The following is a 17,863-nucleotide window of genomic DNA, read 5'->3' as shown; positions in this document are numbered from 1 at the left end:
CACAACATATGCATATACGATCGTGGGGGGTCTGACCTCTGGGCCCCCCAGGGATCAGTGGAATGGCCTGACCGATTTGTTTTTAAAGGGAACCTGTCACCCCCCGTGCCGGGGTGACAGGCTCCCGACCCCCCGTTAGAGCCCCCTATACTTACCTAATCCCGCCGGGTCCCGCTTCTGGAGGTGGTCGGGTGATGAAAATCTCAGCCGCTGCAGCCCGGCGCGCGCGCTGAGAGATGAGTCCAACGCTCATAGAGAATGACGGAGCGCTGGACTCTCCTGTCATTCTCTATGAGCGTTGGACTCATCTCTCAGCGCGCGCGCCGGGCTGCAGCGGCTGAGATTTTCATCACCCGACCACCTCCAGAAGCGGGACCCGGCGGGATTAGGTGAGCATAGGGGGCTCTAACGGGGGGTCAGGAGCCTGTCACCCCGGCACGGGGGGTGACAGGTTCCCTTTAATGTTACTGTGGGTCAGAGTGTGACCAACTGCTCCATTCATTCTCTATGGAGCCACCAGAGAGAGTCTAGTACAACACTCGGCTAAGGCAGCATATATCTAAAGATAACTTTCAACAAGTAGACTAGATTTATCATCTCATTCTCAGCTCTATGTATAGTTGTATACCTCTAAATCGGGGCTGTCAACCTGCAGCCTTCCAGTTATTTCAGAACTACAATTCCCATCATGCCTGGACGCCTAAAGCTCTGAGAACAATTGAGTTGGGCAGGAATTTTCCATCATGCCTGATGCCTCTCTCCATCATCAGTTGGTGGATAGTTGGAAAAGCCCCCCCCCCCATACTCTTTATACTGATGCCTGTACCCGCAGCAAGGGAGGGTGGGTGGCCAATCTGGTAAGGGAACAATATATAACTATATCTACACAGCATTGCATCAGATATGGCTAAAAGAGATAACGATTTAGAGGTAACCTGTCACCTCCGGCAACCCCCCTGAACCCACCCCACCCCTAGACAGGGTCCCGTATACATACCCGCTCCTGCGTGTCCCGCTTCTGGTGCCGATTTTGCCGTGGAGATCTGGCCATCGGCTCATGCGCCACGTCACCCAGCCCTTTTTTCTGATTGGATGCGTGTGCCACAGCCTGTCGTGGCGGCACCATGGTCCTGCTACGCAAGCAGAGCATTCCCTCCTAAAGAATGAACCGGACCAGACGGTCGATCGGTGAGGGAGAGGTTTCGGGATGAAGGGATGGGGGGGGGCAGTAAAACTGGGGTGTGTGGGGGCTGCTGAAGGCATGGGGACATGGGGGATGGGGGTGTATACTGGTGAAGGGATGGGGGACTGGGAATGTATGCTGGTGAAGGGATGGGGGACTGGGCGTGTATGCTGCTGAAGGGATGGGGACTGGGGGTGTATGCTGGTGAAGGTATGGGGGACTGGGCTTGTATGCTGCTGAAGGGATGGGGACTAGGGGTGTATGCTGGTGAAGGGATGGGGACTGGGGGTGTATGCTGGTGAAGGGATGGGGGACTGGGGGTGTATGCTGCTGAAGGGATGGGGGACTGGGGGTGTATGCTGCTGAAGGGATAAGCACTGGGTGTGTATGCTGGTGAAGGGATGGGCACTGGGGGTGTATGTTGGTGAAGGGATGGGGACTGGGGGTGTATGCTGCTGAAGGGATAAGCTCTGGGTGTGTATGCTGGTGAAGGGATGGGCACTGGGGGTGTATGCTGGTGAAGGGATGGGGACTGGGGGTGTATGCTGGTGAAGGGATGGGGACTGGGGGCAGTGGCGGTCTTTGGCACTAAGCACCCCAATCGATGGATGTTGGGGGCCCCCACTCCCTGCTCTTGTGCTCAAGACGGCTGGACAGGGCCGCTGCCCCGCTCGCTGCTGTGATCTGAACTGTAACTATGAGCACTCGTAATAAGCGCTCACAGTTACATGCAGCAGCACTGACAGGGCAGGAGCCATTGGCTCCCTTCCTGTCACTCACTCTTGTGGCCACAGGAAGTGTTTTCCCTGCGGTCACAAGTGGCTGCTCTGTCCTTGTGGTGTCGATGCTCCAGGGAGAACACAGGGGGGCTATAGACTACTGGGACTTCACAGAGGGGTCTATATACTACTTGGGTCAGCACACAGGGGGTCTATATACTACTGGGGGAGCACACAGGGGTCTATATACTACTGGTGGGGCACACAGGGGGTCTATATACTACTGGGGGGACATACAGGGGGTCTATATACTACTTGTGAGGCACACAGGTGGTCTATATATAACTGGGGGGGGCACACAGGGGTCTGTATACTACTGGGGCAGCACACAAGGGGTCTATATAATACTGGAGGAGCACACAGGGGGTTTATATACTACTGGAGAAGCACACAGGAGGTCTATATCCAAGTGGGGGAGCACACAGGGGGGATAAATACCCCTGAAGGAGCACACAGGGGGCCTATATACTAGTAGGGGAGCACACAGGGGGTATATACAACTGGGGCAGCACACAGGGGGTCTATATACAACTGGGGCAGCATACAGGAGGTCTATATACTTCTGGGGGAGCATACAGGGGGGCTATATATAACTGGGGGAACACACAGGGGTCTATATACTACTGGGGCAAGCAAACAAGGGGTATATACTACTGGGGGCAGGACACAAGGGGTATATACTATTGGGGGCAGCACACAAGGAGTATATATTACTGGCGGTAGCGCACAAGGGGTATATACTACTGGGAGCAACACACAGCGGTCTATTATGTTGGAACGCGTGTCGAGGGGGGCCCCAGACATAACTTCGCTTGGGGCCCCAGAAATGCCAAGACCGCCCCTGACTGGGGGTGTATGCTGGTGATGGGATGGGTACTGGTGGTAAATATTTTTGTTATTTAGACTATAAATATTGTGAAATTATGTGTTTTTTTTGTTGTCAAAGTGACACGTTACCCGAGTTATGCTTGTTTTTTGGCCAAATTTTGACACAGTAAGCTGAAAAGGTTGCACTTCACTGTCCTAGTTTATGATATATATTATATATATAATATATATATATTCTGCAGTGGAGAAACTGCAGCTTCCACACATGTACAGATGTACAGAATAAAAAATCTTGCTTCTGAAACGCGGGGCTTTCACTGCGTGCCAACAAAAATAACACACCTACAGCATGGTGCTATTCCAATAAAACAAAAGACGCCCCTTAAACACATGAAAAGCAGCGAATAAGAATTTGAAAAATCATATTTTTGTATCCACTCCCAGCTGACATCTGGACACTACATTATTTCATACAATAATAAAATGGCATGGGGGAAAAAATAGCAAAAATAGATATATTATATAAAGCCGCTCCTTTACGTGCTTGTGGGACTTGATCAGCTATCAACTTTTTAAGTGCTTTATACTTTTAGGTTTAAATAACTTTCAAAGTAGCGGGAGATGAGAACAAATAGTGAGAATAGGGACTAGTACAGACTTTGTAGAGTAGTCCCATTAGCCCATCCTGGTAAGAAGCAGAAAACATGAGCCGTTAATTGCCATCATTCATCCTGTATTGATCTATCTGCAGCCTCCAGTCTCTACATTGGCTCACAGAGGAGGCTTGATCAGCAGCAGCCACATGTGGGAACTGTTGCATCACTTCAATGTTTCCGGACTGAGGGGAAGTCAGAATTTTTTTTTTTTTTTTTTTTTTTTTTTGCAGAACTCTAGGAGAAGTCTGGAAAACAAGACACAACTGCCGGTGACTGGGACAATCGAGGAGAGAGAGAGAGCGCAGCCACATCTGGAAGGAGTCCTCACCATCTTCCCTCCCTGCCTGTAAGTGACAACAAGGCAGTGGCTATGGGAGCTGCTGCATATAAGCTGGGCTGGGTGTGGTGTTAGGATGTTAATGCACTCAGCCAGGCTGTCAGATCCCTGGCATTAATCCCCTCTTTTATGCTACTTGACTTGCACTGCCATGTCATCTAAGGCAGAACAACAGTTACAGTTGACTCAGGCCACACTCAGGACAGTCCTCTGTAGAACAGTAGGTATTTGGGGATGGACTCTCTAACTTCTTGTCCTTGGGCTTGCTATAGTTAACTCCAGCATGCTCTTTGACCCATTCAGTGCTCTCCTCTCAGTTGTCTGCTGCTTATATTTGCTTCGCTTCTCATAGTTTTGCATCCTGTTCAGATTTCTATCTCTTCTTCTTCTCTATAGAGGTTATGATTTTTTGGTTTGTCTGATATAACAAATAGCTGCAATAGCCAAAGACTTTGATGCTTATTTCGTCGCTCTGTGATCTCTTCTTCACATGTGGCAGATTAGATTACGGAGAGTTCTGCAGCTATCCTGTTCATCCGGGATGTCCCCAGTCAGATGAATGGGACGGATTTTTTTTGTGGCGGAAAGTAATGATTTCTTTAACACTAATACCGTATAGTCGTTAATCCTCAGAGAGTTGTCCAGGGTCATGTAAGGTCAGGATTTTGGTAATGATGGGAGTGTTGCAAGACATCAATGACCAAAATCTCCCTTCTATAACCTTCTATTAGGGTATATTGGCATCATAGGGGGTTCCCTCCATTAGTCAGTGTAGCTAGGAATTGATGCCACTCTGGCAAACCTGGACCATCCATTAGATCATAGATGCGGAACCTTTGTACCTCCAGCTGCTGCAGAACTACAACTCTCATCATGGCTGGTGATTGGGAATTGTAGTTTTGCAACAACTGGAGGGCCGAAAGTTCCCTATCCCTGCATTAGATGATCGCAATTTATTCCTATGGCCGGAGATAGAAATTTCTTCCAGCAATTACATGGTCACCTAGGAGTTTGGGAGTCAGACCTGCAGATCACCGGATCTCCAGGATAGATGACATTAGAGAAGAGATTGCTTTATTTTATATATTATACATATTGGATTATACTACTGTGTTTGATATGATATATTCTATTTGTTGTTTTTAAACTTGGTATGATGCATAGGTTTTGTCTGTTTTACAGCAGTGTTCTCCAACCTGTGGTTCTCCAGCTGTTGCAAAACTATCAGGACTTGCTGGGAGTTGTAGTGTAGTTTTGCAACAGCAGAAGACCCACAGGTTGGGGAGCGCTGGTTTACAGTATGTAAATCTTAACAAAATTTTATAGATCACACTGGAACATAAAATTCATGGCCTGATCCATGCTGACGCTGGGACTTGTAGTCCTTACTAAGAACAGAACCCTCAATTGAAGAAGAGTAGGCAGGGCTTATAACTGGGATGGTTATCTGCAACAGGAACTTTATCCGGTAGAGTTTATTTTCATGTGTATATTGAATTTTTGTTACTATTTTTGTTTTGTTTTATTTGGCACAATGTACATCCAGTGCCGGAGCTGACAGATCTGCATCCCTAGAGTCTCAGCTGCTGATATCCCGGTAATGCGGTGGTAGATCAGCGGCCTCCTGTATTGTAGTGTGAGATGCAGGAGAGGAAATCTGCTGTAATTTTAAAGATTGACAAAACACGTGTGGCTTCGGTTAACTTCTCCCCAGCAAAGCAAGATAAAGCTCCAGGACAGAGCTAATGTTGTATAGCGGCTACCTGAACAGACCTATATTTTATAGTTTACAGCATTTATTTTATAGCATGATTTATTGGTATTATTTATTAAGCATTTAAAGAGAATCTGTCACTAGGTTTATGCTGTCTTAAATGAGAGCAGCATAAACTAGTGACAGAAATGCCTAACAGATTGGTGTATTACTTACATAATTCTGTTCAGCCGTTCTCCTAATATGCAGGAGAATAGGATTCTTGCCACACCCCTCCCCCGCCTTCCAGCTCACGATTGACAGTTGATACACAGCATGAATAAATAACTGCCAATCATCAGCTGATGGGCGGAGTTTTATGCTTCTCATGAATATCGAGGACTACTGGGCTCATGCACATTATGGAGAGGACTACTTATTGTCCATGGAGGATATTTCTGAATCAGCTGCACAGAACAATGTAAGTGATACATCATCCTGTTCAGCTTCTTTGTCACTAGTTAAAAACCACCAATCACAGGTTTTAAAACACTGAATTTTTCAATCTCATTCAATACAAGTCCTAGCCATACCTTTGGGTAGCCAAGATTTTTACTGTAGCATAGTGTAGGGCACAAAGTCCTCTGCAGAAATTAGATCAAGAGTAATGTGTTACTTGTTTTGTTTTGTTGTTTTTTTATTATGCTACTAGGTGACAACTTCTTTAAGAATAGGATGCATTGTGTTACATATCTTAAATTTTGCTAGGAAATAAACAAAAAATGAGCTCAGGATCCACCTACACAGTGACTTTGGATAGAGTCCCAGTCATGGTCAATGTAGAGTCTTTTTAGTCATGGATTCACATGTAATCACCCTCCGTTCATCTTAACCTTTTCAGGGGCTGCACAAATCCCTCTGGTGGTTTGCTACAATGTGTCAGCCTGGAATCCTGGCTGTTTAGTTCTGGATACAATTGTTTCCACCTCTCAGCAGGGTCCTTCGTACACTTTAGAGAAAGTCCAGTCAAACCCATGCATTTTTGGAGGGACTGGCCGACTATCTAGTGTCTATGGGGTCACCTGATTCCACCTAACAGATGATATTGGGGAAGAGATGGATCAGGCATGTTGAATGCCTGATCCTTTTGTTCTCCCTAGGGCAATTTTCTCTGCTCTCCCTATTGAAAACACATGGACTGTCAGCTCATATTCATGTGTATGGGAGGATGAATAGCTGTCATTTGAATGTTCATTCGGCCAACATGTCAGAAGTCGGACCAATAAGGCACTGGGTGCTAAGATCCGGATTGTGCCTCTAAGTTCTTGCTTTGATGCAATGCTTTTAGTATTACTTTCATACAGCTAAGTAGCATGCCACATGTATGTTCTCAGTGTGACAAGACATACAAATGTACAGTGTGGGCCTAGAAAATTCTGCCATATAACTGATCTGTACCACAGGGATGTACTGTATGATATGGTAATGTGCATTATAAGAACTATGAGTCCACAGAGTTCTATAGGTGCCATATAACTAATCTGTACAACAGGGATGTATAATATGGTCATGTACATTAGACCCTATACCGATTTAAGAACTATAAGGTATAAGGGGTGCACAGAATTCTATAGGTGCCAAATAACTGATCTGTACAACAGGGTTGTATAATACGGCGGTCATGTGCATTAGACCCTATATCGATATAAGAACTATAAGGCATTAGGGGTCCACAGAATTCTAAAGGTGCCATATAACATCCGTACCACAGGGATGTACCATACTGTCATGTGCATTAGACCTTATACTGATATAACAACTATAAGGCCTACGTCTCGCATGCTGCTCAAATAGTATGGACTACTTTTTGAAATGGTTGAACTTGGAAGTGGATATGATGTCTTGAAGGCAGAAATCAAAGTACACAAAATGCATCTCCTGTATCTCCAATAAAGTTGCATATTGTATGTTAAAGGAAACTAGTAGAGATGAGCGAACCGGGTTCGGGTTCGAGTTAATCCGAACCCGAACGTTCGGTATTTGATTAGCGGGGGCTGCTGAACTTGGATAAAGCTTTAAGGTTGTCTGGAAAACATGGATACAGCCAATGACTATATCCATGATTTCCACATAACCTTAGGGCTTTATCCAAGTCCAGCAGCCACCGCTAATCAAATGCCGAAAGTTCGGGTTCGGATGGACTCGAGCATGCTCCAGGTTCGCTCATCTCTAGAAACTAGACATGTGGTCCACCACAGCTTCTGTTTCATAACCTGTACCAAAAAGGGACTTTATATAGACTTGGACAGCAGTAGCGTTCCTTGGTGTTCCCGAGCTCAGCTGCAATACTACTACTTAGGGAGACGCAGTGTAAACAACAAAGAGGTCGCATCCCCACTGGAGTACCGGGACCCCTTCAAACCACTTATAAGTGGGGGTGCTAAGAGTCAGACCTTATCCCGAGGATAGTCCATCAATTTAAGGCTATGTTCACACACAGTATAACAACGGCAGTTATTATAATGGCCACACACAGGCAGGTGTCTGCATGCTACTGTGGCCATCAGAGCTCTGACAGCCGCAGGAACATTGTTTTCCATGCGACCCATTCGGTGTGTGTATGGAAATCAATTAAGCATTGATTTCCATACACACCATAGATGAACAGACTGCATCCATGTGTGCATTGAAGATTAGTAACGACCGCTGTTCGTGGAACAGCGTCTGTTATTAATTGACATCATTTTTTTGCATGGCCACACACCGAACAATGGCCGTTGTCAGTGCAGCCTGTGCATGGAACGGGTGGCATTGCACTAATTTCAATGCAATGCCGTCCAGGCTGAAAAGAACAGTCGCTGTTTTTTTTTTTTAAAGTAAATTTTGTGAACATACCCTAAAGGTCTGGATAATGGTTAACCCATATAGGCTATGTTCTCACTACCTATAAACAATGGCTGTTATTTGGCACTCAAAACTATGCCATTGTTTTGAATATCTAACAACGGCCATTGTTTTAAATGAAAAATTGCATGGAAATCTATGGACAACGGACGGAAATAAATGACATGAAAATTATTTCGACGGCCGAAGCCAAACAATGACCATTGACAATTGTTTGCATTCACTTCAATGCATTATGAAAAGAACGGCCATTGTTTTAATTGGAAACAACCGCTGTTCTTTTCATAAAATATAAGGTGTGTGGACATAGCCTTAAAGCATATAATTTCTTTTTACAGATTAGAGCCATATACTGAATAGTTCTTTTTTCTAATCTGTTTCTATATGTACCCTTGGAGATTCTATTGTTATTGTTTGTTATTTACTTCCCTTTCTGAATATGTTGGTGCTTTTTTTTTTTTTGTTCATTTTAAGCTAGTGGTAAAGTGAATGCTATATCTAAGAGAATGTATAATGTACATTACAGGATGATTTACCTAAGCTCTGGTGTGGTGTACACTGAGGTGTGAAATGGAACAGTCTACACCAGGATCTGGGCACAGCAAAACCAGTAGAGGGCCTCAAAACTGTCCTTGACAAGTCCATAGACCAAAATAACCTAAATGCATATGAATAGAACCTACCCATCATCCCTTCATCTTCCCTTCATCCATCCTCTCCTTGGTTGAAGTAAATTACAAATCTATATAGCTTTCTGGATCCAGTTGATTTGAAAGAAAAAATATTTTGCCGGAGTACCCCTTTAAGGATGTATAGTAATGAGAAGTCAATTAGCTGAGCACAGGACATGGTATTTTGTTTACATCCTGTCCAAGGACATGTCACTAGCTCCCTGTATACATATCCCTCATATACAGACCAGTTTCTTGCCATTAATAATAGGTATTGGCAGGATATGACACTGATCTCCTACACTCTCTAAGCTGCGTCTAGCTGTGTCTTTTATGGAAGAAGTGATGGTAACAATTACAAATCAATAAATGTAGAAGAAATTGCAGACAGAACATCATCTAACACAGAAAAATACGCCATTAGGGCTGGTGAGACAGGAAAGCCTGACAGCTGCTGAAGGATGTCACTGGATGGCTACATCACCAGATAGAGGAACACCCCACAATGGCCTGGATGGTGCCAAGGCAGCTGGGTGGAAATTGACAGCTGCTTTTTTCAGCAGCTGTGGATGTGTCAGGCATTGTAGTGCTCACCCTCTTCAAGGGTCAACAGTGTAAACTGTATAGATGGATATAAAGTGTAAAAAAAAATAATTGTTAGACTATGTCGATAAACATATAACACTCTTTATTGGCTAAGGCTGGGTTCACACCATGTTTTTTCATCCCTTTTTGCAAAAACAGATGGAAAAACAGATGCACATCAGTTTTGATCCGTTTTCTATTGACTTCAAAAATGTATTCTTTTTTTTAAAGTACACAAAAATAAAGTCATTTACGTTTTTGTGTACGTTAAATAAACGGATTAAAATGGATGCACACAAATGCATCAGTTTTTCTGTCCATTTTTTGCAAAAACGGATGAAAAAAGCGTAGTGTGAATCCAGCCTTAGGTCTCATTCACCCATTCAGCGATTTTTTGGGGGTCAGCATATAGGTCTGCTATTTGTACTCTGTGATCTGTGAAAAGTGGTCTGTAATTGTATCCGTAGTTCATCTGTATCCGCATCCGAAAAATGTCGAACTGATTAAAAAAATGTAACTAGTTCGCTTAGACTTGACCTGCGTTTTTCACGGACTCCATGGATGTGACATCCGTGATGTCCACCCATAGACATCTATTGGTAATCTGACCGTAATCGCAATCTGCACTAGGACATGTCCAATTTTTTGGCGGAACAGATTGCGGATCCGCAATAGAACAAACTGTGTGAATAGCCCAATAGAAATCAATGGCCAATAAGTTGATCTGGATTGCAGATCCGCAGTCACGGACAACTTTGTGCGACATGTGAATAATGCCTAGGTGTGTGTTTAAGATCCTAGACTGCTATTAGTCACGATTTTTGAAAAGACAAAAATCTTTCTTACAAGGCCATATATTCTTACAAGGTCATAGTCTCCTTTATATATCCCCATTAGGAGATGCTGGGTTGACAGAGAGGAGCCTGCCACATGTGACCTCCCCCATTACTTATAGTAGTATTATATCTGCCATAGATTTCAAAAGGTGCAGTGCAAAACCTACACCTGCAGTGGTGCATAGAAAAATGCACCAGGGACCACACTGTAGTCGGAAACATTCCAGTCATAGTCTGGTGTTAGCAGGCAAACATGTCTGCAGACGAGCATGTCAGTGACCTATCCATTTCATTGGTAGCTGCTAGAAGTACTGCACAGTATCATGGTATCATGCATCTCTCTGAGTTGTACATTAAAAGGGTACTCCAGCGAAAACCTTTTTCTTTCAAATCAACTGGTTTCAGCAAGTTTTACAGACTTGTAATTTACTTCTATTTAAAAATCTCCAGTCTTCCAGTACTTATCAGCTGCTGCATGCCCTGCAGGAAGTGGAGAAAATCTCCCGGCTGACACAGTGTTCTCTGCTGCCACCTCTGTCTGTGGCAGGAACTGTCAAAGGTAGCAGCAAACCCCTTTAGAAAACCTCTCCTGCTTTGGACAGTTCCTGACATAGAAAGAAAACACTACTTCATGCAGGGCATACAGCAGCTGATAAGTACTGGAAGACTCGAGATTTTTAAAAATTTACAAATCTGTATAACTTTCTGAAATAGTTGATCTGAAAGAAAATTTTTTTTTTTCCTGGAGTACGCTATGCATTGCAGAGCTGAAACGAATGGCAATAGCATTACTGCCCCTTGATTTTTTTGTGCAGTATGCAGGGGACTATGCTACTCCATACAGCAGACTCCGACATCTACCACCCAATTGGAGGCCAGAGTAATGGAGGTCTGTGAATACATTTATCGTATATATGATGGACACATATGGTAAACAGCCTTTGCAGACTCTCAGTTTGGAAAGAGCTGCATAAAAGAAGTAAAAACCTCAGTATAGTAGTTACTTTTTTACTAGTTACTCATGTGGAACAATTCTGCTGAACAGGAACCACTGTTAGGCGAAAAGGTTGCACAATGGCGACCAATAAAAGAAACAGCCACCAGGCTGGATTCACACATTGCATATATGTTGCAGAATCTTGGTGGTGGTAGCAGAATACAGACAATTCTCTATTCACTCACAGCCTAAACAATCTACTATATATTCTAGGAATGCCATGGATTCCCGTAACTGTCGCATGCATCTGTTATGAAAATGCCATCAATTTTCACGGCAGATGTCATTCACTGCTATGTATAGAGTGGAATCTGCAGCTAAGGTCTGCCATTACCATTGGGGAAGCCAGCCCCATACAGATCCCCATACATTACCAATGGTGAAGCCAGCCCCATACAGATCCCCATACATTACCAATGGTGAAGCCAGCTCCATACAGGTCCCCATAAAACCCCAATACTGTACATTACCATTAGTGAAGCCAGCCCCATACAGGTCCCCATACATCACTATTGGTGGAGCTGGCCCCAAACATTACCATTGATGAAGCTAGCCCCATACATTATCATTGGTAAAGCTAGCCCCAACAGGTCCACATACATTACCATTTGTGAAGCTGGCCCCATACAGCCCCATACATTACCACTGGTGAAGCTAACCTCATACAGGTCTCCTTACAGACCCATACATTACCAGTGATGAAGCTGGCCCCATAAAGACCCATACATCACCCGTGTTGAAGATAGCCCCATACAGTCCCATATATTACCAGTGTTGAAGCTAGCCCCATACAGCTCCATACATTGCCATTGGTGAAGCTAGCCCCATACAGCCTCATATATTGCCAGTGATGAAGCTAGCCCCATAAAGACCCTTACATTACCATTGGTCAAGCTAGCCCCATACATTAACATAGGTGAAGCCAACCACACACAGCCCCATACATTACCATTTGTGAAGCTAGCTCCATATAAATATTGTAATCCCTTTGCTTCTTGTGTTAGGCTATGTTCACACAACGTAAGGTTCATATTAATCACGGTCGTTGTTGATTTAAAACAACGGCCGTGATTTATACGAACCTTACATTGTGCTGCCTTCAATGGAATCCCGGCCGGAGTGTATAGTATACACTCCGGCCGGGATCCCTAGCCGTGCCACGAGAAACTGACATGTCAGTTTTCTGCGGCCGCTATTTATTGAATAGCAGCCGCAGAAAACCCTGTCAGTTAACACAATGGAGTGTGCTCCGGCCGCATGCTCCATAGTGTGCAGTGGGGAATTCTGATACGGGCCCGCACGGATGCACGGATCAGAACTCAGCGGCGCTAAAGATCATCCATCCGGGACTGCAGTATCGGCCAGGTTGATCTTTTCTGAGACCGGCTGTTCCATGACCAGGCCGAGTCACGGAACCGCCGCTCTCATACAACGTGTGAACATAGCCTTACATAACATTGGGCCTTCCCTAATAAAAATTGGTGTCCTGGGAATTGCTGCTTGGTTCTCCTGTCTTGATCTTTCTATATGTATGATGGTAGTTTATATGTGCTTGAGAGTAAAAGTAAATTAGAAAGAATCTGCTCTGAAATATTCACAGAAGTTATCAGGAGTTTGGTTATAGTTTGGCCTCAGATTTTCTGCTATTTCTTGGAAATTGTGCTTATACGCATAGCAGAATAAAAGTTATGAGTCACGCCTGGAGTAGACAGATGAATAACTCTATCATAGGAAACTAGTGGTAATGGCAGGGAGAAGCTGAACTATCACTTAGAGAGCATTATACAGGGGTCTAGCCAGGGCCGTTTTAATACATTGGTGGGCCCAGTGCACAGCCCTCAAGAGTGGGCCCCTCCCCCTTCCCTTTCGGCACATTGTATAATGTACTGAATTTGCCCCCACACTGTATCAAGAGCCCCAATACATACAATAGTTACCTTATAACACTATTTCCACCATACAGTGATTACATATTACATAAAAACTGCACTAAACAAAACAGAAAGATATCACCAATGATACCATTACATAATACTGCCACATCATGACCCCTAACACTACAACCCTATAACAGAGTGCAGTTACATCCAGTGACTCACCGGGGGCGTCTTCTCCGATCAGAGTCTGTCACCTTTTCTTTTTCTCTCCATCCAGCCTGGGCCACCTTGAAGTCTTCTCCTGGCTGTGAATCTTCTCTCCAGAATCTGCCAGACAAATATTTTAGGCTCCAACACATACAGTAGTTAGGTCCTTTGTACCCCTATACAGTAGTTACAGCCCTCTGTACCCCTACATAGTTACACCCCTCTGTGCCTCCATAGTTTTAAGGTGCCCCTGTAGTATATACAGCCCTCCTGTGCGCTCCCCCATTAGTATATAGCCCCCCTGTGCACTCTCCCCAGTAGTATATAGCCCCCCTGTGCACTCTCCCCAGTAGTATATAGCCCCCCTGTGCTCTCCCCCAATAGTATATAGCCCCCTGTGCTCTCCAATAGTATATAGCCCCCCTATGCTCTCCCACAATAGTATATAGCCCCCCCTGTGCTCTCCCACAATAGTATATAGCCCCCCTGTGCTCTCCCACAATAGTATATAGCCCCCCTGTGCTCTCCCCCCAATAGTATATAGCCCCCCTGTGCTCTCCCCAATAGTATATAGCCCCCCTGTGCTCTCCCCCATAGTATATAGACCCCTATTCTCCCCAATAGTATACAGACCCCTGTGCTCCCCAATAGTATATAGACCCCTGTGCTCCCCAATAGTATATAGCTCCCTGTGCTCCCCAATAGTATATAGCTCCCCAATAGTATATAGCTCCCCTGTGCTCCCCCATAGTATATAGCTCCCCTGTGCTCCCCAATAGTATATAGCTCTCCTGTGCTCCCCAATAGTATATCGCTCCCCTGTGCTCCCCAATAGTATATAGCTCCCCTGTGCTCCCTAATAGTATATAGCCCCCTGTGCTCCCCAATAGTATATAGCCCCCTGTGCTCCCCAGTAGTATATAGCTCCCCTGTGCTCCCCCATAGTATATAGCCCCCTGTGCTCCCCCATAGTATATAGCCCCCTGTGCTCCCCCATAGTGTATAGCCCCCTGTGCTCTCTCATAGTATATAGCCCCCTGTGCTCCCCCATAGTATATAGCCCCCTGTGCTCCCCAATAGTATATAGCCCCCTGTGCTCCCCAGTAGTATATAGCTCCCCTGTGCTCCCCCATAGTATATAGCTCCCCTGTGCTCCCCCATAGTATATAGCCCCCTGTTCTCCCCAGTACTATATAGCTCCCCTGTGCTCCCCCATAGTATATAGCCCCCTGTGCTCCCCCATAGTATATTGCTCCCCTGTGCTCCCCCATAGTATATAGCTCCCCTGTGCTCCCCCATAGTCTATAGCTCCCCTGTGCTCCCCAATAGTATATAGCTCCCCTGTGCCCCCCATAGTATATAGCCCCCTGTGCTCCCCCATAGTATATAGCCCCCTGTGCTCCCCAATAGTATATGCGCTCCCCCTCCCATATAACATTGAAAAAAACAAAACTTTTACTCACCTAGGTCCACGCGTTCCTCTTCTCTTCCCTCTTGTGGCCGCACTTCCTGCAGTCACAAGAGGCTGCACTCCCCTTACCCTCGCGCCGACGCTCCAGTGACGTCGGGCGCTAGAGGGAGAGTGCGGCCTCTTGTGACCGAAGGAAGTGCGGCCACAAGAGAGACTGACAGGGAGGGAGCCAATGGCTATCTCTCTGTCAGTATCGCTGCTGCTGAAACGCCGCAGCAGCAGCAGCGGGCGGGCGGGGGCAGCGGCGGACGGGGGGGCCCTGCAGGGGGCGCCATGGAGGGGTAAGTAGATTACCAATCCATGGCGCCCCCCCCTGACAGGCTGGTGGCCGGAGCCCTGTGCGACCGCACTGATCGCACCATGTGCCCTCTGGTTAAAGCGGCCCTGGGTCTAGCCAAAGATTCATTGGCCCCAGTGCCAAAACTTAGCTTGCTCCCCCCCCACTAGGTATTATGTTTTAGACATGCTATCTCAAAAAATATATATAGAATATTTTTCTATATAAGATAAGCTGGTGATTGGCAAGGATCTTCCCATCTTAATATTCAAACACATAAAGCTGAGTCAGGCAGTATCCAGCTCCCCTCTCCAGCTGGCTCAGATAGAATTATTGGGGCATCTAAGTACAGGCCCCTGCATACTTTTAAGGTGCATTCACACATGCAGGATCAGCAGCAGATTTGATGGCCCAGAGTCAGTAGTGTCATTTGGTGGGGGCAGAGGGGGCAGCCGCTCCCAGGTCCACACAGGCAGGGGGCCCACTGAAGATTTAGCTAGTTAATGTTGTTCACAAAAGCTATTGCTTTTGCAGAAAGACTTAACAAATTGGCTGTAGGTGGCCTCCTGGGGGGCCCACACGGGTAACAAATATTTTGTCTGACCATTCAGCTGTATGCGCTTGTATGCGAGCAGAACATACAGTTGAATGCAGCAGGGTGATTGACAAGGCGTGGAGACCATTGGCTCTTCACCCTGCCAATAACTGTTGTGGCCACAAAAGGTCGTTCCCTCCCTTAGAGCCGTGGGACATGAGTGATGTCACTTGTGCGCTTACAGAGCAGGAAGAGAGCGGACATAAGAAGACTACAGTACTGCAACCACACAGCAGGTAAGTATGTCTTTTTTCCCCTTATGTATAGAGGAGGAGACCTATGTGAGTGGGTGGGGCTAACTCCTGGGAAGGATGTTATCTATGGGGGTTGGGGTATGGGATGTGCTGGCTAACTGAAAAGGGGGTAAATAATTTGGAGAAACAGTACAGTCTACTCACAGTGGTGGTGGTGATGGTGCCTGACCACCAGGAAGATTACCAGATAGATTACTGTTGGGAAAGTGGGTGGCTGCATGAGGAATACATACCAGGGGGATTGCCTACATGAGATGGTGCTGGAGAGGGTGCCTACATGGAGGATACTACCCTTTTTTTTTGGGGGGGGGGGGGGGGTTGGGCTGCATAAAGGGGTCTAAATACTAGATAGATGCCCAGAGGGGAGTCTAACTTCTATATGAGGCCCTTACTACTACTACATGGAAACAGAGGGAAATAATAACTATATTGGGTCACATAAGGCCTAACTACCATATGGATGCACAGAGAAGCTGAATTTCAACATGAAGGTACAGAGGGGCCTGACTACTATATGGGGGTGCACAGGGAGGGTCTATCTTCTATATGGAGGAACAAGGGGTGATAATCTACTATGTTAGGGTAAAGATGGTAGCCTTTTTACTACATGAGAGCATAGAGGGACCCTGCGAACTATATGAGGACTAAAATTGGGTCTAAATACTACATGGAGGCATAAATTGGCTGCTCTTATATACCCTGTACATCATGATTATTGGGGATGATTTCTCCTACATTTTAATGTATTGTTTCTATGAATTAGTAAAGTAATTATTCTATTTAGTTATGTTGCAGTAGTCTGGCTTTTTTGTATATAGATTATTTTGTATAGTTGCCTTGAACTCCATGGGACTATTTATTGTTATTACCCAGCATTTGTACTATACATTTACTCTATTAGTACTGCGGGTATACCCTTCGGGTGTTGCCTATTTGGTCATTGACCATCAGCTATGGTGTAGTCCTCATGTTCCCAATAGATATTAGACAGATAGATATGAGATAAAGAGAAAGAAGAATGAATGGATGGCTAATTAGAAAACAAACACAGGGCAATAGCTTTCTATATGATGTTTGTGGTATTACAACTTGGTTGCATTCTCTTTTAGTGGAACTGAGCTGCACTACCACATCCAAGCTGTAGAGGAGAGTGGCGCTGTTCCTGGAAAAAGACAGCTATACTTTTGCAAAGCTTGATAGCCCCTTTAATTTTTACATGATTATATATGTGAAATGTAGAAAGTCTTCTCCACTGTTCTCAGTCCCTGTTCACTATGAATAATAGTAGAATATTCCCTTTATTATTTGGAAACCATTGTCATCTACTGTGGTTCCCTATGGGTAACATAATTGGTTGGGGGCCCACTGAGACTCACTTGCCCCCCCCCCCCCCCCCCCCCAGGCTGAACCCCTAGCTACACCCCTGCCCAGAGTTGATTTGCTTTGAATATGTAATTTAAAATCTGCACCATCCAATCTGCTGCAGATCCTGTACGTGTGAACGTACCCTTACACTATATCCATTCTACCCCAGGGTGGCAGGAAAGCAGGGCCAAAGGCTGCCCAGGCATGATGAAAATTTTAGTTTTGCAACAGCCGGAGAGCTGAAGGTTCCCCATTCCTACTCTACACTAATGCTTCTCTGGTGTATGAAGGAGAGAAGTCTCTGGATCAGCAAAGATCAGTACATTTCCAGAGCGAGCCCTGCCGCAC

At 45.4% G+C, this 17,863-nt stretch overlaps 1 protein-coding gene across 2 annotated transcripts in view; it reads left to right on the top strand.

The window, feature by feature from the left end:
- Positions 1-17,863, top strand: part of WIPF1 (WAS/WASL interacting protein family member 1) — a 76,544-nt gene that overhangs the window by 3,289 nt on the left and 55,392 nt on the right. The window contains exon 2 of one of the 2 annotated variants that reach the window (XM_069982969.1): positions 3,677-3,792. The gene's annotated coding sequence lies outside the window, so the exon portion shown is untranslated. Of the gene's footprint in view, positions 1-3,676; positions 3,793-3,926; positions 4,004-17,863 lie in introns of those variants that run through there. The other variant, XM_069982974.1, reaches the window with a different exon arrangement.

Source organism: Dendropsophus ebraccatus, chromosome 9 (assembly GCF_027789765.1).
Source record: "Dendropsophus ebraccatus isolate aDenEbr1 chromosome 9, aDenEbr1.pat, whole genome shotgun sequence".
NCBI lineage: Eukaryota > Metazoa > Chordata > Amphibia > Anura > Hylidae > Dendropsophus > Dendropsophus ebraccatus.
Note: the sequence above shows the minus strand (reverse complement) of the source record. Positions and strands in the feature narration are given on the sequence as shown.